The sequence below is a fragment of the Chiroxiphia lanceolata genome, chromosome 5 (genome assembly GCF_009829145.1).
Source record: "Chiroxiphia lanceolata isolate bChiLan1 chromosome 5, bChiLan1.pri, whole genome shotgun sequence".
In the NCBI taxonomy this organism is placed as follows: Eukaryota; Metazoa; Chordata; class Aves; order Passeriformes; family Pipridae; genus Chiroxiphia; species Chiroxiphia lanceolata.
Window position 1 is genome coordinate 59,747,527 of NC_045641.1, and position 24,740 is coordinate 59,772,266.

General features: G+C 37.4%; 1 long non-coding RNA gene across 2 annotated transcripts in view; it reads left to right on the forward strand.

Annotated features, from left to right (window-relative positions):
• Positions 1-537: 537 nt before the first annotated feature.
• The window catches only part of LOC116787031, a 36,399-nt gene continuing 12,196 nt past the window's right edge, over positions 538-24,740 (forward strand). For both annotated transcript variants that reach the window (XR_004357134.1, XR_004357135.1), the window contains exons 1-3: positions 538-627; positions 752-790; positions 14,504-14,692. This is a non-coding gene — a long non-coding RNA (uncharacterized LOC116787031). The remainder of the gene's footprint in view (positions 628-751; positions 791-14,503; positions 14,693-24,740) is intronic.

The window sequence follows — 24,740 nt, forward strand, 5'->3', positions numbered from 1 at the left end:
AGCCCCTCACTTCACAAGGCTACTGGACAAGCCCAAAAATACTTGAGATGGGGGAAGTTCAAGAGGGTGAGACGGTGCATCAAAGGGGTGGGGGGCAGAAACACACAGCAGTTTTACAGCAGTGAGACCATCACAGGGTGCACACTTGTGTTTCCTTATCCTTAGGCTGATGACCCTACCAAAAGTTTCTGTTCTGTTCCCTTTTCTGTCCTATCCTGCAGCAGTGAAAGAAGGAACAGGTGCACAAGGGGCAGCACTGTTTGGAGAAACAAGAGAAAAGGCTGATCAGCAAAAACACATCCCATATTCTCTTAATAAAGTTCCTTAGCACGTAAGTTACGTTGGTAGTCCAGAGTTTCTTTCTTACGTATGTGGCAGCAGTCTGTGAGTAAACAGGTCTATGCCACAACTTCAGTTAAAATCCACTTCCTGTGCCCCTGGTGGGAAGCTTTGGCAGTAGAAATCCCTTTTCTGAAGCCAATAAAAGGTCAATTGCTGATCTGAACAGAAGCCAAGTTGTAACCTTACTTGCAAACCAAGATGTTTACAACTCACAGAAGGTAGCAAGAAAGAGCTTTGAAAGAAACAAGAACTACAGCTGAATAAAAGATTGAATTATTCTCCTCAGTAAATATTGATATTTTTTTCTGTAGTCAGAACCACAGTTTAAATACTATGATTCTTTTGTTTCTTTTTTTTTTTTTTTTTTAACATTCTAATAGTTATATTAAAATGTTATTTCTTTTACCAGGTTGAAAATTATCACTGAATCCTTTTTCCTTGTCAAAAGGTGGGATCATGAGTTTTCTTTAAAATGATTTTGTTCTGGAATATTTATGATTAAACCTGTACCTAATTATGACTTTATAGTCCTACTGAAATTAGTTAGGAGGCACTCAAATGAGTACAGACTAATCTCTACCATCATACTATTGTCTTGAGAACATCATATATAAATAAGCTTCTAGACTATTAAACCATTTGAACTTCCTATGTGATAATTTGGTTGCTATGCAGTTTATCCTCAACTGTTTTTAACCTTCTTAGAATTTTGTGTCCTTAAGTACTTTGTTTGCCTGACTCTTGCACAGCTTAGTTTTGCATTGAATGTCCTGACTTTCTCATAACAGTGATTTGTGGAACTGAACTTATTAACTATCTGGCATTGATCACTGGGCTGCTAATCTCAGGAGAGAGCCAACTGCTGTTCCCAGCTATAAATGCTGCACAGAAAACCTGGATCAAGGTCTTCATCTGATGGCAGCTGATATCTCTATTATATGTAATAAAGTTCTGATTAGCCAGGAGGTAACGCTTGATGAATATGTAGCAGGACAGTCAATGACAGAACATTATGACAACTCACAGGAAGAGTATTTAGAATATTATTTAAATGCAAAAGAAAAGCTTATTTTTCATTACTCAACAGATTTCTTTCTGTCTGTCCTATTAATGGCAAGTCTCTGTTCCGCTTTCTTGCAAGCTTTTTTCCACCTTGCCTTGGATACAAAAGGATTATGTAATGGGAATAATGGAGAATAAGAAAGTGAAAAGGTGCAGCACAAACTCAGCAAAATCCAATAAAATAGAGATAGAGAGCATGAAGTTTGGATCTGCTTAGAATTTATTGTTGGAATGACTGCATAGCAGAAAGGACACTACAACATTCATTTGTAGTTCAGGGTGTAATTCTGAGCCAGGAGAGTAGAAAGTTTACATTCCTGCTATGTTACCAAAGTACGGAGCGATAACACTGGAATCATGGGAGATTTAAAAGAAAAAAACCTGTGAATCATACATGTTAGCTGCCTTTTTCTTTTTTTTTTTTTCTTATCAGATACCAAAGTGTCCGTGATGTATAAGACAATAGAAACTCAGAAAAGATTTCTGGGTTGTGGAAAAGTGAAAAAAAAAAAAAAGAAAAAAAGAAAAAGAAAGTCTATGAATGGAGAGTGAATGGGGACATCCAAGCTTAAAATACCAGCAGGGCATAAAAATGGTTTGTTCTGCTGACACCTGCAGTAGCAGATCGATTTTCTAGCACCCATTTACCCACAATTCCTTAGGGCAACTGGACCTGAAAGAGAGGCAGTGCCTAAATCCTGATGACTCACAGATTGACAGACATGGGACAAGACAGAGAAGGGTATAATGAAGTGCATCCCAAACCAGCACACTCCTCAGTGGTTTCTTACTCCTTAGTAAGACCCCAGGTAGTGTGGGGAGAGGCTCAAAAACTAAACCTCTGTGTCACTGTGAGCAACTGGCCAGGTTGCCTGGGTACAGTGTCCCAGTGCCTGAGGGCTTGCAGGCTGCTCACACACATCCTGCCACTGGAGATACTGGTGCCTCAGTGTGAGAGACTGAAATCTTTTTTGCTTTAACCAAATCCATCATTCCTTTCTTCAAGATGTTGCATTGAGCTGCACTGTTAGTGTTGTCTTACAGCATTGTTTTCTACAGGACAGTTTGACAATCTTAATTTCAGGAGTCTATAAAAGATGAAAATCAGCATTTCTAGGCCTGGATTTATCCCCTCCTGACCCAGAGTTCTCAAAGAGTTCCCACGAATCATAGCCTCTAGAGCACTGGAAGAGGATCAGGTTAGGGAATACTTAGCAGATGGTACACCCCTTTACCCTTGATGGGATGAGCAGACAGTGGTTGAGCAGGAGATTTGGACAAGATGACCTGTAGAAGTCCCTTGCAACCTCAAACACACTGTGATTCAGTAATCTAATTGAAACATGGGAGGTGAAACAAAATGGTGACCCTCTGTCTGAAATGGGGAGGGACTTTCTGTTTGAGGTACTTTTGGGTAGATTGGATGGGGCAACAGATGAGACACAGAACAACATGGGAGGAAGGAAGTTTTGCAAAACTGCTGAGGTGAAGTCAACAGACAGCATGTCTGTTGAAGGGGCAGGATTTCCAGGGGCAGTGGGGCAGTGGATGACAGGAAGGAACAAAACTTTTCTAGGAATTGGGTTTGGGGCATCTGTATCTTCTGGTTTTGTATCAGAGATGTCTATAGGAATATAGTACTTCTTCGTTTGACTGTTAGGTAGTGAAATATTAACCATGCTAATTATGGCTATGGTACAGATTTTATAGAATATGAATCTCCCTGCTTTCACTCACTCTGATCCTAGATGAAAAGTTAAACACAGTGTTGTAAATTACCCACAGGGGATGACAGGATGGTGCAGATGAGGAAAATTAAGTGAACGTGGAGCAATGAATTGACATCAGGATCAGACTGGATCATTGCTCTTCTTGATTTCCTGGTGTCATCCCTTCTTAACCTAATCTTTTTATACTGGTACAGCATGAGAAAAGTCAGATAGGCAATTCCAATTTCTGTTTGGTCTGAAGATTGTCTTGGCAATCTGACACAATGGACGTGCCATGGAAAATATAAAAGAAAGAAGTATGAAACACAGAAGACCCTATAAGAGTAGGATGAGGAAAGAAAGGGGCTAATAAAGAATGGAAAATCAGTGCTACAAGTTAGTATGAAACGGATGTAGGTCTCCCAAAATAGGGATGGAAAAAATGGATGAAAGTAAACTGGTGAAGAAAACAAGCACACTGAGAAATAATCATCACGTGAGAGGTTACAAGAGTATGTCAGAGTGTTTTGCACAGCATGGTGAACAGCAAGGTAAGAAGTGGGTTGGAGAAGAGACATGTATTGCATAGGCAGCAAGTCCTTTCTGTCAGGCATTTCTGCATTATTTTATGTCTCCTCAAGTAGAATGCAGAGAGGGGAAGAAGATGTTTCAATCCTGACTGGGGCTCTTGCATGCCATCATCATAATAAGACTTAACAATCTTAATAACAGTCATTATAGTTGTTTTGTTCCATCAAACACTAAGATTTCTGGGCTTTAGGAGAGCCTGAAAATTCATAATGAAAATGCAAGCTCTGTGTGCTTTAGTTCAACTTTATTTGATTGAGAACTGACACCCTGTACAGGCTCTCACTGTTCCTAAATTATTATGGAAGAAATAAAATAAAAAAGTCTAACTTCTCTGCATGAACAGGAATGAAAGCTTAGCAGGTCTCAGGTGGTTTTGCAAGCATTCACTGTGCTACTGCTGCAGAATGTGTCCCTGCATTGTGATCACTGCTGACTGACCAGCAGCTAATTTAACAACCATTTTCTTTTTCCTAAAGGAAATCAGAAGACTATTCACATAGGTCAGAATTCTATGAATTCAGACTCTCTAAGTGTGTCTCATAATAAATAAAGAGTAATTTATTTTACTTGGAAAAGGGAATTTAGTAATTGCAAGGGACATGCCTGAGTGTCCCCTGACCAATAACAAATGGTACATGTGACATAAGGTGTCTGTGATGGGTGCCACAGTAAGAAATAACATTTCTTTTGTCTTTCACCTTAAATATTAAGACAAATCCCAGTGCCTTGAAAATATTTAAATTAAGGAAAAACAGACTGAGTTCCATGCAGCAAAGTAGTACCTCTTACAAACCCCTCAAGTAAATGGATATGTTTTTGCAAAACAACGGTGTCACTGAAAAGCTCTTGTCACTAAAAGGTTACAAAAAGCCCCTCAAAATTTTCAAACCACCAGTCCACAGATGCCAGGCAAGAGAAGTGGACTTCACAGCTTGCACAAAAGGAAAGAGGTCAAGACTTTGCCAGACCCAAGAATCTCAAAACTGTCTTTCTTAGACAATGTAAAAAGGCTGAAGCGTGTAGCTTTGTCAAGAATGCTTTTTTTTTTCCCTCAGAAAGGGCCAACTTTCCTTCTATTTCTGTTACTGACAGGCTCTGTGATGTGGGGGAACTCACTGAACTTTTTGGTACCACAGCCAACCTCACTGCAAAATAAAGGCCCTTAGAGCACTGTCTTCTTTAGGATTGTGAGGCTCAATTTGTTAAGGTGTGTACACAAACCTCAGCTTGACAGAGTAAAGGTTTGTTTATTAATTATAATCTATATTTGTTGACTAGTGATTTGTGTATTTAATTGGGAACAAAGTCAGCTCCCTAATATGAATGTAGGAAGGGTAGAGAAAATATTTTTTCCCACTCAGGTGGGATTCCAAGACACTTATTTTTAGGTCCAGAAGTACTTGACTGGGGCTAGGAGAGTGATACACAGCTGCCCAGCCTCATGCTACAATAAGATTTCCACAAAAAGGAGGTAGCCTTGTACTCCTCCTTAAGAGAGTTGAGACAAATATGGAGGGTCCTGAAGAACTCCACAAGCAGAAGGGTGACTGAGGGAAGTGTGATGAGATGCAGAGAGCTACTGGAAGGAGAGATACTTCCCTGAAGTAAAGAAACATTAAAATGCCCCAATAACCTAAAATATACTCTAAGTAAATACATACCTATGATATTTATATATAATAGGATATATATATATATATATCCTATTATATATATATATATGATCAGATGTACAACAACTTTGCAAAAGAGGACTTTTCATTGTGGTCAACTCATTGACCACAAGGAGATAATGTACCCTTGCAGAAATGGTGGGCAACAACACTGCCAGCAGTTCAAGGGGAGTGAGTGATCTTTCTCCTCTACTTAGGGTTGGTGCAACCACATCTGGAGTGCTGAGAGCAGTGCTGGGCTCATCAGCACAAGAGGGACATAATTATGCTGCTGTGAGTGCTGTCAAGGGCCACAAAAGTGATTAAGGGACTGAAACACCTCTTGTATAAGGAGAAGTTGAGATAGATGGGAACATTCAGCCTGGAAAAGAGAAACCTCAGGGGATGTAAATATCTGACTAAGGGGATTAAAGAAGGCAGAGCTGGACTTTTCTCACTGGTGCCCTGGGAAAGGACGGGGTAGAACAGGCACAAACTAGAACAGAGGAAATTGTTTTAAACATTATAGCTACTCTTTCTTTACTGTGAAGGTAGTTGTATGCTGGGGCGGGTTGCCGGAGATTTTGTGGAGTCTCCATTTTTGGAGATTTTCAAAACTCAACTATATAGTAAGGGAGAAGGACTAGAAAACTCCCAAACTAGAGGTACATTTACACCTCAGTAATTCTGTGGTTCTGTGATTCTGTAATCAAAGAAAGTCTTCTGCCACCATGAGACAAAATAACTAGGCTGATAGGTAAAGAAATGGGACGCTGAAGAAAATCAGCAATTTTTAAAAAACCAACATGTTCTTTCTGCACTTGATTTGCATTCAGTTGAACTAAGGCATTAAAGAGTTGTCAAAAGAAAATATTCCTTAGTAGTTCATTGCAGGAAAACATCAAGAACAAATTTACGCACATCTATCCAACATCCTGCTAATCTATGTTCATTAACCTTCAAAACAGTATTTAATGAGCTTGGCTTTTATCTAGACCTCTGGATTTCACTTTGAGAGAAAAAGTTTATTCTGCTTGGTGTATTTGTTGACTGTTTGGAATGAAAAAAATGCAAGAAGCCTCTGAAACATTTTGGTGAAGAGTTCAAACTCCTGTGAGTGTCTCAGATTCAAGTTTTAGGTTATATCACAAAAGAATACTTCATCTGAATCAAACCAGGCTTTGTTCTGTGTGTTATATGTTTTATACTCAGTATCATCCTTATACAAGATTTTGGCCAGGCACAGTACACTCCAGTTCCTGCCTAGCACTCCTGTGATTTCAGTGGGATGGTGAGTAAATGGAAGCAAACAAACTGAAGAGTACTCTCTGTAGTTATCCAGGTGTAAATAGTCATCCAAGTGTCCCCTGACTCAGAAGTACCGAGGAGGAGGTCCCGGGCTTCACGGAGCTCATGGCCATGAGAGTGGGAAACCATTTGGCAACCTGACTATAAACAACCAGGGGCACCTCTGACTTGTTCAGATTTGCAGTGGACAGACTTGTAGGAGATCAAAATGTCAGCAAAAGAGAAAGAGATAGAAGCAATTAATCAACAAGATGAAAGGTAAGGAAAGGCAGAGCGAGGGCTAAATGAAGTACATTTTCCCTTCATTTTTGGTTCTGTTTTGTTTTGCATTTTTGGAGACAGACTAATCTCATTATTTCTTGTAAAGACATCATCAGTGAATACAGCATTAGTAGCAGAACCATAGCTTGGAATCGAGACATACTGAGAGGCGGATTGGGTTGGGACCCCTTAGTTTGATTTCTGCTATTCTTACTGACAAATCTTCCTACTACAAGGTTTCTACTTCTTTCATTGCATGTTTTAATGGATAAACAAGGACATAGAGAGTAGATAATGCTCTCTGCCTGGAGTTTGAGCAATCTTAGAAGTCTCTAGAGGGAATTTAAATATTTGGTGTTTTCCAGTATGTCTGTTCATCTTAATAAATTGGTACTAGGCAACCAGCTCAAATACCGAATGCATGGTCGGCAACACTGTGTAATTTTGAAAGCATTCTCAAGTTCTCTTTTGTTGTCATTAAACTAACTTTCTCTAAAACGAAACTTGGAAATCATTTGGGAAGATTCCCTTTCTGGGCCCTGCCAGGAATCAGTTGTATGGATAAGATCACACGAACTTTGGTTTATTCTAGCCATTCTAGAGCTCTCATGTTCACCCTGTTGTACTCAAAACATGCCTGAGAGTATCCTATACATTCTTAATACATTATGTTATTAAAATTGTTTTTAGTAATTGCAGAGAAGTTTCTACACTATGTGGGGCAAATAATAATTCAAAGTTGAAATAAATAAAAAACCTAGGGCAGCTGTCATGTTTTAAATCTTTGTGCGTATCCCAGGAGTTCAGGAAGCAGCTTTTCTTTCTCTGCTGTGGTGATTCTGGCAGGCAGTGTCTTGCTTGCCCCATCCTTGACAGACTGATTCATGGGCTAGAGAAGATCTTAAGGTTGTGAACTGTGAAGAATATGAACAGAATATGAACATCAGTTTCATAGAGCTGTAGGCAGATCAGTGTCATGCCTACCACTAAAATCCTGGATGTGTACATAGGGCACTTTGAACCTTTTTTAGGGACTGTGCTTGCAGTCACACACCATGCATGCAGGAAATAAAAAGGGAAGATGTCACGCAGGATGTGACAATGAGGGCCTCTGGTGAGTAAGCATAAAGATCAGTAGAATGGGCATAAAGCCAAATATCACTCTAAATAGAGTACAGTATGGACACATCCACTCTGAACTGAGGGGAGGAGACGGGAACTTAGCAAGGGCAACTCCTTGGTCCACAACCATTCATTTCTCCTTGGGGCCAGGAGGAACATGCCAAGCATCAGGGAAGGATAATGCAGAGAAATTATCAACAGTAATTCTCAAGCCTCAGATGATGGAGCAGTGTCTCCTGTAAACCCTGTTATCAGAGGCACATTCAGTAGACCTATTAGATGAAAATGCGTCTCCAACAAATGACCCAGTACACTTGGATATGACTTTTTCCACATGGAACAGCTTGAGAAGGACTGAATCAAGCAGAAGGTAATGGTCACTTTTGGACCATGGGCAGGGCCCAGGGGTAAACAAACTGTTTCTCAAAGAACAGTGCCAGTTCATTGTATTAAGCATAAATGTGATCTTATGCAGCTTAAACTTAGAGCTCAAAAATGGATTTATGTCCCTTTAACCTTTGTTTGTATGTGACTGACATTTAAAATGAGAAGTTCTCCAGGACTATATTTGCATCCCTAGTTTATATTCTGCTTGTTTTTAAAGATGTGTTGATCATACGTGAAGCATCAAGATCCTGATATGCAGATGTTACAAAATAACTCTAATTACTATGATGAAATACTATAGTTTTGTATGTCAGTTAAACTAAACACTTCATGCTTGCTTTAGTAAACAGCGTACAATTTGTAGGATTTCTCAAATCTCGTTATTGAATAACTGATCGTTCAAATAACAAAGCAGCAGGGAATTACACAGTATAATGACCTTCTTCCAGTTAATGAGTATTGTTATTCGTTAAAAAATAGTGTTGGTTTCAGTTATTTCATGGCTCTGTTCTTTGGCCTTCTACATCAAATAAGAAATGTTCAATTAATTGAAAAGTAGGGACAATTCTGAAAACAAGATACAAGGCTAATGAATAAGAGGACATACTTTTACTTAGATACTAATGCAAGTTTTAACTACAAATAAGCCTAAATGCATTCATATGTTCAAACACAGGCACATAGCACACAAATATGTACTTTCACTGGGTTAGCATTTTTGGAGTTTTTTTTTCTTAAGGGTGTTGTGCATGTAAGGTTTCTATGTCCAACTATTTGAGATTTTCCAGTCATAACCCGTTGCCTCCTGTCCCTGAAACCAACTAAGTTTGACAGATGAGGTCAAATTAATAATTGTGGTATGTTTTGTGCAGAAGTCTGTACTGAAAAAATAGTAACACAAGGAAGTGTTTAAGAGATGGAACTGGATGTGGCACTTAGGGATATGGATTAAAGGTGACTATGGTGGTGCTGGATTGACAGTTGGTCTAGATGATCTTGAAGGTGTCTTCCAACCTTGATTATTCTGTGATTCTGCAATAAGTGACTTTCATTTTTGTTGTATCTTAAAGTAGTGGCTGGGAACTGCAGCGAAAGTGAGCATCTCTCCTCTTGAATAAAATAAAAAATGTACCATGTGAAAAAAAAAAAAGCCAATTTCCTGCACATTAAACTCCCTTTTCTGATGTGCAGCTCTTAGGAAACCTTGGCTCAGAGGAAGTGTACTGAAAGCTCTCTCTGTTTACACAATGCTAAGTCTTTGTGTTTTCCGTCTCAGTCCCACCGGCAGTTTCAATAGGCAAAGGCTCACAGTCAGGTACAGAAGTTAAAAAAGGTGAGACCTCAGGAGTGACCAATATGTTCAAAAAAACCACTGTAGCTGGGAAAAAAACCAGTTTCAGTTGTGGTCAGAAAGAGGTTGACAGAAATTTATCTGTGGTGTCAAAAGACAGGGAGCCAGAGTGGAGGGTAAAAAGAAGTGGGAAAAGAATTCAAATTCTCAAGGACAGGTAAGAGACAAGAGGATGGAAGACAACATCCTCTACAAAGACAGCATAAAAGATCATCTAAAGTACTTTTCATGCTGTTGAAATGGGTTTTTTTCCAGTTCTAGCAAAACAAACAAATGTAATTGGGTGTGACCAATTACATGTTACTTTAACAAATATGCTTCAATTCACTGTAGTTCTTCTCATCACCACATCTGCAAAGCCACTGAAGTTTGGGAATACTTGCTGCTTAAAATTCTACACTGGGTGCTAAATTAACGAAATGAAGATATTTTATAAATTCTTGCAGCTATTAGAGAAATTTAATTATTCAAAAATACTACTGAAACTGAGAGAATGTGCTGTACAAACACTGGGGCACCAGGGAAATTAAATCATTTTACTGAGTGTACATAACGTATCACTCTGCTGCTTCCAAATTGCCTCAGAGCAATCCGTGAAATGACTGATTTTGCAATGAACAATGGATTTAAGCAGACCTATTGGGTCCTCTACTGATGTCCCTTGCTGATACAGGTAAACATATCAATAGTATTTTCATATACATACCAAATTCTCACTTAAAATCAGTTAGATTCCACTGTAGGAAAGATATTTCAGAACATCTGTACTCTGAGTATTAGAATCTGCCAATAAAACTGTATTTGTAGTTACTTAGCTTATATTTTCTCCAGACCAATATTAATTAACATAAATTAGCCTTCTCCCTCTCTTGTATTTAGCCCATGCAGTTTTAGAAACTTACTCAGCTGACTAAATCAAAGGTTAATTAAATTAAATCTAATTAAAACTTAAAGGTTTTCTATTCCTTCAAATTGTTGAGCAGTCTTTTTTTGAGCAATGAATTAATCTGTTTTGATTCCTTCTTTATTTTGTTTGGAGAATCTGAACTCCAAAATACAATTTGCTGGTGCTTCATATGAGTGTCAAGACTTAACCCCTTGACAGGATACCTACTGTCAGATTGACTCAGAAATACCTTCTTTTTTCCATCCCCCATCACAGCAGAAGTTATAGAGAGACAGTAAATTCAAAATCACCATCTGATCCACCAATGCCTACAAATTTTTGAACACCTTTGTATTTTGTATCTGGTAACAATTCTGTTTTAATTATTAATTTCTCAGTGGAGGTTTTTTCATTTTACAGTATAAAATTTCATCCTATTTCTCTAATTACTGTCTTTAAGGCATCTAATCAACAAAATGAATGGACTCTGCAAAAATACTGACTTTTGAAGTCCATGAGGGCTTTAATAGGTGTGTGCAAATTAAGATCTAAGGGAAATCCATCTGATCTGTCAGCCTTTGCTGTGCAGTTCTGTGCAATGTGCTCTGGGGTGACCCTGCTCGAGCAGGGAGGTTGGACCAGATAATCCCACTGTGGTCCCTTCCAACCTGACCCATTCTGTGATTCTGTAATTCCCCCTGACTACTTCATATCTTTAGCAAATGCCATTAATATCCTTCTTTTCTTTTACAGTTACTCTAATTAAAGAAAAAAAATTCCTGGATTGTAATAAACCTTCCTTCTAGCACAGTACTTCCCATTTCAATGCAATATAAATATCCTCCCTTCAGCCTGTTCTTTGCTTGCTTTGCTATTCATGTAATAATCCTCATGATCTCTAGTTTCACTAACAATTTTCTGTGACCTTCTATTAGGTGTATGCCGAATTACCAGATCTGCTGTATTTCTCTTGATTATTAAAATATACACTGTTGAAACAGTGAGATATCAGACTAACCAGGAATTATGTGGCATTGCTGCTTTTCAGCTCATTTGCTTCCATATTTTTTCTTGTTTTTTCTTTGCAGTCTGTTGATTGCTGACCCCTGGTTTCAAAGCCTTAGCAAAGAAGGTGTCAAGAAAGATGTAGTCCCTGGGTTAATGAGAGGTTAATTCACAGTTACAGGGAATGTAAGTGTCCTCTTGGGATAAGAGACATAAGAAACCTCCCTTGATAAGGCATCTCCAAATAATAATTTTAATAATAATTTTAATACCTTTTACAGAGGTTTTTTTTACAGAAATTAATATAATACTGTACACTAGAAAGTAGATTCACACCATCCCTCAGATTTTAACATACTGTTTCTGGAGGCAGCTAAATTACACACTAAATACACATGTAGCTGTAGAATTCCTGAAAAGATTATTTTATACTGCAATGAGCAAGAACTCATGATGTGAGCAATAACACACCTATGGATGCTCAAAAACAAGATGCATGTTTTTTTGCCTGATGTCCACTTGCGTGACATAGTCATAAAAATTCCTGACTCATTATACATTGCATAACTTGTGTTTTTAAGTGTTTTGCTTAACTGCTTCTCATTCTTCATCATCAATCATATGAGAAGATTTAATAAAATCCAAAGGTCTTTTAAGGTCTCTAATTTTGTCGTGGTATGGGACTTTTCAAAGGAATCAAAGAAGCAAGGTCCAATGAATCACAGTGAGCCTTAGGTAGTGAGTCTTACCCACCTGCTTTGGAAATCCCATCCTTGACGAGATCAGTCCAGTTAAGAAGTCTTTTTGACAGATCAGTGGTAAGAACTGTATCACATATCCTTGGGGCTCACTGCTCCACAGGGAGAGTATGTGACTCCACTATTACCCTTTCCTGAGGGCACAATCAGCCTCTGTGCATTAAAGATACAGACCACAGGGTGCTGTGCTCAGTCTCAGAAGAGTCGGTTGACATTTTCTTTAAAATTCTTGGTGCACTGATCCTGGGCTTTTAAGGACTTAATATAAAAAGATCTGGCTTAATTTAAAGCTCAAAAATATCTCCTCGCCTTTCATTATACTATTTCAGGATGTACCAATTAGCAGTAATGGACAATCATGTTCTGAAATTCTTCAATAATTTGTTTTAGATAGTATATATCTGTACTTCCACAGTCTTACTTGCACATTTATAGAGCCTATTGTCTGTAAGTCCGCAATAATAAATTAACTTAATAAAAAAGGCAATAAGTAGCTGTCTTGTTTATGATGTGATTATCAGGAGGGATATATTTTATATAAATGGCATTGCTGGGAATATTTCTGTACTAATGGAAGATGTCTCATAACTTAATTTTCATTTCATAATTTAATTCTTCCCCATCCAACATCCTTAAAACTGCTATAGATAACTTTGTATGTTATGCAATACTTTCATACTGAAAAATATCAAAGAAACACATCACTTCTTTTTCTAAAGTGTTTTATTTGAGGAAAAAATAGAAGTTTGGAAAATTTAACTTTCTAACTAATTTTATTTTCTTTTCAATAACAGGGGTTTATTAATAAGTTCTTTCCTATGATATTTTAGTATGCTTAAGACATTTACAGATAAACTAAGTAGGTAATTTTTAAAACAGTAACACTTAGACACATTAACTGTATGCCAAAAAATAGACTGTTGAAACTTATACTTGAGGAAAAAACAATAACCAAAATTGTGCCAAGTGGCCTAAGACAATGTAGAAAATATTTTGTCCATTGTGGAAAAAATTTATTATTGACATTTATGTTTGTCTTGGCAGATTAAAAGTGTATACATGCATTTGGTAATATTTTGGTAATAAACTTTTTGGACTAACTAAGATCAAAATTCAGACTCAGAAAGCATGTATATTTGTTCTCCCCCCATGAAACCGTTGAGACTGAAAAATTATATACTAATAGGTAAAACACATGGCTAGTAAGGACAGAATAAAAACACAAAGTAGAAGATAAGAAATGAGGGATAAAGTAGTTCTGGTAGGAAAGTAATTTCAGACCTGGTTTTTGGTATGGTTTTTCTGGCTCCAGCGACAAAATGAAGGGCAGCCTCATAGAGTAAGAGCAGCCTTGAATCCTTCATGCATATCATCAAATAATTGCTTGTTAAATTCTCATCTGTAACTTCTAGACAATCTCTCTGCTTCTGGTGGTTTGCACCGGTTGTCACTGGAATACAGTTCAAAGGAAACCTAAGTGTAGAATGCTATCTGCGCACTAGTTTAGACTATAATGTTTTTATTAGTCATTATGATATCTGAGGAAGACAAGCCCCAGTTGCATTTTTAGATTTGGTATCCAGATAGATCTCTGGCCAGGCAGAGTTCTTCTGTAACCTGGAGATTTGATCCCAAAATATATGAAATTTCATTACACTAAAGTGCTTCTTTTTCAGAAATAACTGCATTTTAAACTCTTCATCACTATAAATTGTTCTTTATAAATTATATTATATGATATTTTATTCAGCATTCAGTCTCTTCAATGTTCTCCCACAGACTTTTTTCATAGATTATGACATAAATGAAGCACATTTACTGAGTAGACCTTAACATTATAAACTTGGATCCTGTTTCGTCTTTCTTTGGAATGTGGCAGGTGTAAGGTCAAGCCAGAGGGAGTCTACACTAGAATTTTAGCTCAGATCAACTGTGACTGCTTTTGAATTTCTTCTCCTGGTCATCCCTCTTTTCTGCACTTTAGTTGCCATCACAGAGTTTTGGAGTGCATGACCTGGCTTCTTTCCAGGTGAACCCACAATATCATGAGATGATCTCATTCTTTTCAGATGAAACTGAACTGGAAGATGGTCACCAAATGTTGGTGGGCCACAGGTTGAGAGTGCCATAAGTCAAGGCCTCAGGACCAGACTGGAGCCCTCCTTTTGGCACTTCTCCACCAAAATCATGTGTGGTGTGTTCACTGCACCCTCAGCACCGATGGTTTCATCTCTAAGATTTGCTTCTTTTGAATCATGGTGATTTGTAATGTGGATATAACCTCTTTTGAGAACGTAACCTTTATATTGAAGTTATTGTAGTTCATGTGCTGGACAGTTACAGACTGGCTTATAGTACAAAGGAGGACACTGTGATAACCACTTGTAATAGATTTCGTTATAGCAGTTCATTTTATCTTAAATGTTTCCATTTTCATCTCAGTCACTCTGAAGGATGTTACAGATTTGATTTATTTTATATATATACTTATGATTGGTTGTCTTCTCAGAATCTTGAAAAATACTTTTCTCTACTTCTTTCTCTAAAAAATCAGTTTTCTTTTTTCATCTGCTGGAAGTAGGGTGCACAATGCATTTCTTTTTATTTCCTCTTTTTATTGTACCAGTGTCGTCATTCATGGTTTTGTAAGTTGATCTTTACTTTCTCTTCTGCATCTGGGGTTAAAATTTACAAGATATTATGAGATCTTCAAGACTGAAATTAAGTCTAAGAGACTAAGCTCAGAATTCCTGCTTTGATATAACTTATTCTCATCTAAGAATAACAGTCATTTGGGAAAAATTACACACTGAACTGCTTCAGGTTTCATTTTTTTTTTCCTTGGAACATAAATCAGTGTGTTTCAATTGTCCTATTTTCAATATATTTGAGTAATGTTGAATATTTGAGATTGATAATGCGTATTATACACAGGATCAATGATAACTTGTCATGTAACATTAGGGTTGGTATAGACACATGACAAGTTTGTTGCTCTTTTGAAGCAAGAACTTTATTCAAAGGAAACAGTTCTCACTATAACAGTCAGAATAGAGGAAAAACACCAGCACTGCCCACAGCCAAGGCACAAGATTGAAAGGTGCAGTACCCATTTATTCTAAAAAGTGAACTCCAAACCAAAAATCTCATTCCAGACTCTCAGGCTGTCTCCTTTCCTATTGAGCTACCTAGTAACAATAAAGGAGAGAGAAATAAAAGATAAAGAGTGGATATGGGTTTAAAGTGCTGTTCCTATTAGCCTGAATTCTTACAGATGTTTTAGGATTGTGAAAGATGAATGCAATATTTCTTTTAATGTCAGGTGAAATACAGGTGGATTTTATATAAAAAGTAGAGATGTAGGAGAGAAGTAGCGAGCATGGCACCAAAAATCTCACACTACCTTACTACAGCAGAATAATTGTTTATTCCCTATGGTTACCATGTAATCACTGAAAAATGGGAATACCTGTATACATCCACAATCCTAACATTTGCAGAGGATTAATATAGCACTTTTGTGACAAATGTATCTTCAAACAAAATAATGTCCTGTCCTCAAAATGCATTGTAAGGCTTCAAATACTGGAGAAAGTGTTCTCCTAATAGTTCAAAACAAAGGAGCCAAACAATTATCCCTCAGGAGAAAATAAGTGTTGACACAGCCACCCTTTCAGGATAAGACCACACAACAGCCACTGCTCTGACTGATGTCTGCATAGATTTAAATGAGCAAGCATTGCACTGACGTGGGCATTGTCTGTAGTGTTTTCATAGCAGTGTGGAGTTCAGTGTAGTCAAGAAAAACTAAGTAAGTGGAGCTTCTGCATAATCCATACCGAGCTCTCTGCTACCACAGTTAGCTGCTATCTGTAAAAATCAACAAATCTAAAGCTATGTATATGTAGGTGATGAAAGATCAGAGCCTGTTACCAGAACAGAAGTATGCAAATTTTGCACTTCGTAATCGTGAGGAAAAATGCCTTGAAAACTGCAGATAGAAAAAGGAGATGTTCAGAGTTTTATTCTGTTTGCCACAATGCCAAAGCATTATTAATTGCAACAACTAACTAAAGTTTGTGAATATTTGCATTTATAAAGGGTTTTTAAAGTAATTATGGAAGTTAACATAAGCTTGAGCAACTGCTTTTTGTGAATAACAGACTCATTTAGTTATTTTTGTTGCACTTACGATCTCTGACCATATTTCTTCTACAGTCTTTTACAGAAAATAATTTCTACAATGCAATTTTCATCAAGGATTTAGCATAATGTTAAAATAATAACATTTTATTGTAATAACCCTTCATCAATCACTATTTATCTATGTTGTCATTGCCAGTCTGCTCCCTAAAATTTGAAGTTCATCTATGAATACAAACCTTAAAAAGCAGACTTGAATGATCTATCTAAGACTTTCCACTGAGTAGATAAAATTTACTCAGATATAAGGGAAAAGCAGGCATGTTATTTGTTATTCTAAAGATTAAGAGTTTTCTGTGAGTGGTGCATTAAAGGCAATGCTCTCAAGTACAAAAAAAAACCCAAACAAGCAACGCTTCTCACCCCTATAAAAAAAAAAACAACCCACAACAAAAAAACAACAAAAAGAAAAGAGAAGGAAAAATATAATAATGAAAAGAAAATCTTAACACCCGCCCCCCAAAAAAAACCAAAAAAGGAAACCCAACTCATAATGTCTTCTCAACCTTTCTTTCAAATTGGAATAACAGTGAATAGTACCAAAGTATCACAAAGTTTCTTATGAGTTCATATTTCAGCAGGTACTTTTAGTGTCATATTTGTGGGTTGTTATCCCTTTTCTCCTATCAGATGCCACTTGAGAATGTAGATAAATTGCTCAAACATGGCTCAAAGAGTTCTGTTTCTGCTGCTCCTCTGAGAACATTTGGTTGATTTTTGCTGTTCTACTTGGGTTTTGTTTGTCTGTTTAATACTAGTGAAAAAAAACCCCACAACAGGAAGCTGCAATGTTGATAGTGAAAAGTAAATTCTGCCTGCTGTGTTCCCTCAATACCTCAGGCAGAGCAGCCTCTTGCCTGCTGGTTCTGGCCAGAAGCAGAGCATGGAGTGGGACATTTTGGGGGAATACAGGGGTAATCAGTTAATTTTTTAATACAGCTGGTGAATTACCCTTTTTTTCACCTGTCAGTATTGCCAGTCATGAACAGGGGTCAGCTTTTAACTTCCTCTTAGCTGACATCGTGTTAATATGTGTTCTCATCTGAAGATGGCATTTTTCATCATGAAACAGTTTTCTATTTAACCATTTTTTCAGACTCACAAATATATCTCAAAGGAGATTTCCTTGAAAAACTTTTAAATTAAAAGGGCTCCTCTAACAGATTGCTTTGTAAAATGTTGGAATATGTTAAATTCAAAACTTTATGGTGTCTCAGTAATTTTACATTGTTTCTCATGAAAGGTTAAGATTATACATTGCTATTTTTACTGGTGAAATGGATGTTTAGTAACTGGAATACGATTTTACTAGTTTATTTTGACTTTGAAATCATGATGGGAAAATAATAAACACCATCTTTTTAAAAAGAAAGATGATGCAAAATTAAAATTTTGATAACCTCATATGGGTGCTCAGTGATAAATGTCTTTGGAAAGCCCTTTTTCAGGGAGGACAAAAGTATTTGAAATTATAAGTTTGATGGATTTAATCGAAACGTGATCTCATCAAAATATAACCTCTTTTATATTGTCATTTGTAAATTCAGTATCCTTGGTGCTTATACCCATCAGAATATACTTTAATTAGGTCTCGACTGAGTGGCTATAGAAAGTCTGCCTACCGACTCTGTCTTGATTCATTTATGGATAAGAAAGAAGGTGTCTTTTCAGTCAAAAATAGAAACCTTCCCTCTTGCATAAACAAGATTGGACTCTTAGAGGAATGTAGAAGCATTAGCTAAGTAGGTTTTTTATTTAATTTAATTTTTAAATGTCCTTGTATCTCTGAATGATCTTTGAAATACAACGGGGAAAATAGTAGTAAATGATCAAGGAATCTCTTGCTGTGGTGTTTCTAATTTGGGTGCAGCCAAGGTGAACTGCACATCACATGAAAACTCTCATGTACTGTAGTCTGATGATAATGCTGAAAACTGAAGTGTTGAACAGAGTGTTTTGGACAATTTAATCTGAACAAAACCTCCAAAGATTTTATGGGTTCCTCAAAGCAGTTTACATCATATGGGTTTAAAAATAAAAAGCCAAAACAACATGTTTTGAGGGTTATCAATAAATTCATGCTGTCAAGGATTTATAGTTTTTCCTGTATGGCCACAATTTTATCACAGAAAATGTATAGTGCCATTTGTAATAGATGGGACTTTATTAGATGAAAAATTGACCCTTTCAGAGGAAGCTAGTGTCCTTCACTGGTTTTATAATACAAACATAAGTCTTGGAAATAATATTTGGACCAACAGTGCATGATAGGAAAAGGGGCAGTGAGAGCCCTGGAGAGATACAAGCTACTGGAAGTAAATGCAAGTGGAAAATTAAAACATTTTTGAGAATGTTTCCATGAAAAGTGTTTTCTTTCTCAGTAAAGATTTCAGCTATCCCTTGGTCAAATTATTAAAAGTAGGATAATTTCTTCGCTATAATGTTCACATTTCTGACCTATTAAAAAAAATCTAAGATATTTTCCATTTCTAATTGGTAGGTAGAAGGCATACAATTGGTTTCTTTTCAACAAAATGTCTGGAAAAGTCCAAAAGGTTAGGGAAATAACAAGAAAGCTGAAAAAAAGCAATTTGAGGAAGTTATGATGTCTTGAGCTAGAAAGAAATAGATTTGTCTGAAATCTGAACAAACTTGCAGAGGGCTTTACATCAAACCTAGAAGTAAAGAAATCCTTGTGAGATCTGAGACAAGTGGAGAGAACTTTTGTACTTCTGTTTCCCTGGGGAAGTAGGAATGATATGGTCTAGCTGAGAACTAAGATACCTCAGTCAACAAAACAACAGTACCCAGATCCTGCCATTGAATACACAAGATAAACATGATGTCAGCATTTGCTTTTCTGCATAGATTCCAGAAATAAAACACCTCTGATATGAGGTCTTGGTATTTGGAAAGAAAGGATGTCTTCTAGCGCAGTGTTTGTATAGTGCAAGCTTACAATAACATTTTAAAAGGTTAAATATTTGCACTTGAACCCATAAGTGAAGAACAAGGAATAAAAAGGGTGTTTTATGTGCCTGAATACTATGCATGGCATATTGGAATGAGACTCTACAGACAAGGTTTATATTACTTACTTTCAGTGGCATATGTCACTCTACAAAATGGAAAAGTGATAACAAAAAGGAAATATCCCTTATAATATGAAATATGGCTAGAACATTAAACAGTAAATGCTCCTATTAAACTCTGTAGAAACTATATCATAAGAACGTTATAAACTAACAGAATGTAACCTACCTTTGGACAAGAAGCTTAAATCTAAAGCTAAACACAGGAAAATCTCAGCCTCAGTCTCATACTTCCTCAAGCTTGCAATCAAGAGTAATCAAATATATACGCCTTAAAAATAGCAGCAAGGCTTGTTCCCTTGATTCATACTCCCCGGTTCAAATAATACCTTCCCTCAGGTAGTTCAGGGGACAACAACCAAGGTAGTCCAGTTTAATTGTCTTTGTGACTCTTTCACAAACACTAATGTAGATTCAGGGCTAACTAAAAAGCAGTGAACACAGGCTGCAGTCCTTTCCACAGGACATAATATATTCATAGGTTGTTGTTTGTTTTCACTCTGTTGTAGGAATGCACATATGAAACTTGTATTCCCTTGGCAAATCTGATTTAAACTGGCAAAAGAATTCCAAATTTATTGCAAACAACAGATACGTGTGCCTGCAGACACCAAGAATAGGAAATGAGACTGAAAAAGAACAAATGAAAAACTAAAATAAACTATAGTAAACTACAACTATAAAGCGTAACTTTACTATAAGCTGGAAATCTCTCTTTGGTTGGTGTTATTCATGACAAGGTTGTAGGATTGGGGTTTTTTTCTGATTCTTTAACGTGACTATGAAAACAATCTCCAGAAGAAGTGGTTTTGCTTTTTGCTCTTGTCAATCATTTTCTGACACCACCTTTTCTTCCTCCTCCTGAGGTGAATAAAAACTGTAACCCCTCTTATCAGTCAGAGGAGCCTCATCTCGTAACCTCCACAAATCTCGGATTGAGATTGACGAACAGCTCTTCAGCATTTTGCCTTTGATCTCTGCTAAATAGATTAGATTACAAGTAACACTTTGTGGTTTAACAGCTGTTCTTCCTCTGTAAGGTATATTAGCACTGCCTGCCTTATGCAGGACTTGTATTAAATGCATATCAAGATTTTTTCAATATTTAGAGATTTTATTTCTTGCTTATTTGTGGTCCAGAACTCTTGGTAACCCAGGTCTTAGTAATTAAATCTACTCTACAGCTGGCATTTTAACAGTAATACCACTGGCACTGGTTGTTTGCAGAGCAAATTTATACAGAAATGGGATATTTTCATTACAGTGTCTTGATTCAGTTTTGACCAGAGCTCATATTAATGTTTTCCCAAAACACTGGGAAACTGTTTTCTCATAAAACTGGGTGATAGACAGTAGATCCCTAATGTTGTACTTAGTTGTGCAGCATGTAAATAGCAAGCAAGGTTCACCAGGCCTTAGACGTTTGCATAGCAAAGGTTGTTATTACATGTATCTTTTCTGACTATGTGGGATAAATCTCAGCCACAACTAAGTATATTTGATGTTTTTCTTTATTATTTTTAACTTCTTCCCTGCATAGCCAAATTGCTGCTGCTTCTGGGGCTCTGTAGCACATTGGTATGGCTGTCAGGTGCTGCTTTTGGCATAATTCCTTCATAAGTCTTGTCCAACACTTCCATTTCGTGGTCAGCTGGCACAAGGAAATAACTTTTAGTTTTCCACGCTTTCATTACTGCACCTTGATGCTACGCATAAAATCCTGTTAGCTGCCTTCTTAACAAATGTTTTATTATTATTACTTAAATTCCTGCAGAAAACAGTCATTCTCAGAGTTAACTTGAGTTTTCTGTGCTAGTAAAGCACAATTTAGCCTTTGGGGTTTTTTTGCCTGGAAAGTGCATGAAGTATCTTACCTATAATAAAGCTTTTGCTTATTTCTTAAGTCTTCCTTAGCTGTCACAGGAGGACCACCAGGAAAAGAGACCCTGCAGGTCCAGAACTGGACTGTCCTTACAGTTCTTTACACAGCTACAAGCAGAACAGTACGAATTCAATGGACTGTTGTTTTTTTTTTTCTGATGACTGGCAGCAAATGTGCCACTGCCAACTCTAAAATCAAGACCATAGTCTTAAATCTGGTGTGCAGATTTGGGCTGAAATAGAGTTAATTTTCTTCACAGTAGTTAGTATGTGCTGCATTTTGGATTAGTGCTGAAAATGGTGTCGATAACACAGGGATGTTTTGGTTACTGCTGAGCAGAGTCTGCATAAAATCGAGTTCTTTTCTGCCTCTCACACCACTCAACCAGTGAGGAGGCTGGAGGTGCACAAGAAGTTGGAAGGGGACCCAACCAGGACAGCTGATCCTCACTGACCAAGGAGATATTCCATACCACATGGCATCATGCTCAGCATCTAAACCAGTGGGAAGAAGAAGTGGGGGATGTTTGGAGTGACCGTGTTTGTTTTCCCAAGTCACCACTGCCTGTGCTGGAACCCTGCTTTCCTGGGGATGGCTGAACACCTGCCACCAACGGGAAGTTATGAATTAATTCCTTGAATTAATTCCATGCTTTGCTTGCATGTATTGCTTTTGTTTATTATAAAAATGTCTTTACCTCAACCCACTGGTTTTCTTACTTTTACTCCTCCTATGCTCTCCCCCTTCCCACTGGAGGGGAGTGAGCGAGTGCCTGTGCGGGGCTGAGTTGCCAGTTGGGGTTAAAGTCTTGTCTGCTGCCAAAATCTTCATTTGTGGTTTCAACATTTTAACTGTGATATATGACCTGTACTTGTGAGTATTACTGAAAGCATATTTATGAAATGTAGTTATACCCTCTTCCTTCGGGTTTCCCAAGAACTGCTTAAAGCTTCTGTTTCACCCAGCTTTTCACAGTCTTACAAAAACAAATGCTGGAAAGATTCCACTGCCATCTTTGCAAATAGCAACCATCATTTTCCCCCTTTTTCTTCCTCCATTGTTCTCTGAAACTCAGAAAGGTTCCATGGTTTCTCTGCTTTTCAGAGTCGGACAGGCAGGTTGGGCATGTTCTCTTCAGGAGCCTTTCTGTCTCCTGCTGGCAGGAGCTTTCATGCTTCCTGCTGGCAGGTGTAGGACAAGATCAGTTCAGGAAACTTCATGTCCTTGCCTCTTTTCTGATGTAATTTTTCATTTGAGAACTAGATATGGGTACACTTCTGGTTAGAGCTTTACAATGATTTAATGCTATTTTCAAGTCCTAACACTTCCAGTTGCCCTAGGGAATACACCCAAATGGATTGAAATTCATTGAATCTTTCCCTGATTTTGCAGTTCATTCAGCTGAAATTCAGGGGCTTGGCTGCTTGCTGCTCTGCTGCACACATAACAGGGACTTAGCTCTACATTCACCACTTCTGTACCAAGTCCAGTTCTTTGTTTTCTCTCTGAAATACTTGGCATGGTCAATCTTCAGTTTAAAGTGATAGACTCAGCTCATGCCCACCACAGTGTGGAGGAGTGAGATAACTGGTTTTCCATTATCATCTAAGAGGTGTTTGCATGTTGTAGTTGTTGAGGAAACTGCTCTGCATGCTATCTTGTTTGATGTTTGCAAAAAAAAAAGCCATTTTTTTTTAATCTTAATATAAAATATTATTTTTTGCTTGCATCCTCAAAACTAGACATAGGTGGTCTCATGCTTATTTCCGTTTTCAGCATTTGGTGTTTGGTATCCTTACAGAAGGTGTCCACGACCAGAATTTACCATATAAGAATTTATTACAGCTATTAAAAAAAAAACGTATAAGTAGAGTCCATGGGCTCAAATTTACTCCTCTCAGCTTCTTTATAACCCTTAAAAGTATATATATTCCTTGCCTTCCCTTTGTGTGTATAGAAAATTGTAGCATAACCGTCTATTATACAAAACATATCCAGCTATCTACCTTGAATGTTGCCTAAGAAGTCTTCTGAGTAAGACATGATTTTGTTATCTCCAGAGAGGCATTTCAGTCAGTGCTTCGGCCAATATCTGAACTTTAGTGGGTCTGCATAGTCCTTGCTTTCTCTGCTTCTAGGCGCTGTTTCTTCAGGCTACACTTCCCTATACCCTCACGTTAACCTACAAACAGCATAATGCCATACCTTCATTTTCCATTGCACACAATCCTGCTTAGCCTTGCAAATCCTTCCCCCTCACTCCCCACTGGAGCCTCACAGACACCTTTCCAGGTGCTCCATCCCTTGCCACTGCAGTGCACTCCACTTTCACATAGCTGGACTCCTGAAGACATCTCAGACCACTTGACTGGAATCCGTGTGTTGTTCAGGCCTCAGTCACTGTCCTTTTCACCTGGGGCCTTATTCCCACACCTGGCCAGTTTCTTCCCAAGCCTTGGCACATTTTCTTTGTGAAATCAAATGACATGGCTGGCACTTTGACTTAGCAAAGTAACAATTCCTTCTCGTAGGCAATGTCTAACAGCTTTTCCCCAGCTGTATCACACCTTCAAATAGTGAACTTGAACATCAGAAAAGTTTTCAGAAAAACAACTAACAGAATATTTTGAAGGCTATGAAAACATCAGACAGAAGTATTTCCTGGTTGCATTCTGAGAGATTTCATTTTATTTGCGTGAAGTATTAGTAGAATTTTATTTGTTTAACAGAAAAACAAAACTCATAGGTACAGGGTTTTTTTACTTAGTGGCTAATTGCATCTTTCTGCTTTACTTCATGGGGGAAGTCTTTAAATCATTGAAAATGGTACATTTTAAACTATAAAACCATTCATTCTTTATGTGTCCATATCTTCCATAAAATATGTGCACAAGTATTGTTACAGTCTAAATATAAACTGAAAAGCATCCTGATTTTCATTAAATTGGTCACTTTTTTAAATTTTGCCGATTTAACTTTGGAATTTTTTCTTTTAAAAATGTCTTCCTTGTCATAAGTTTTATCTTTTTGAAGTTTTACCAGACACAGCAAAAAAAATAGCAACAATCCTTAAAGAAGGATTGACAGAACAAATTTGTATTTGTACAGAGTTCTAAGTAACAAATTCCA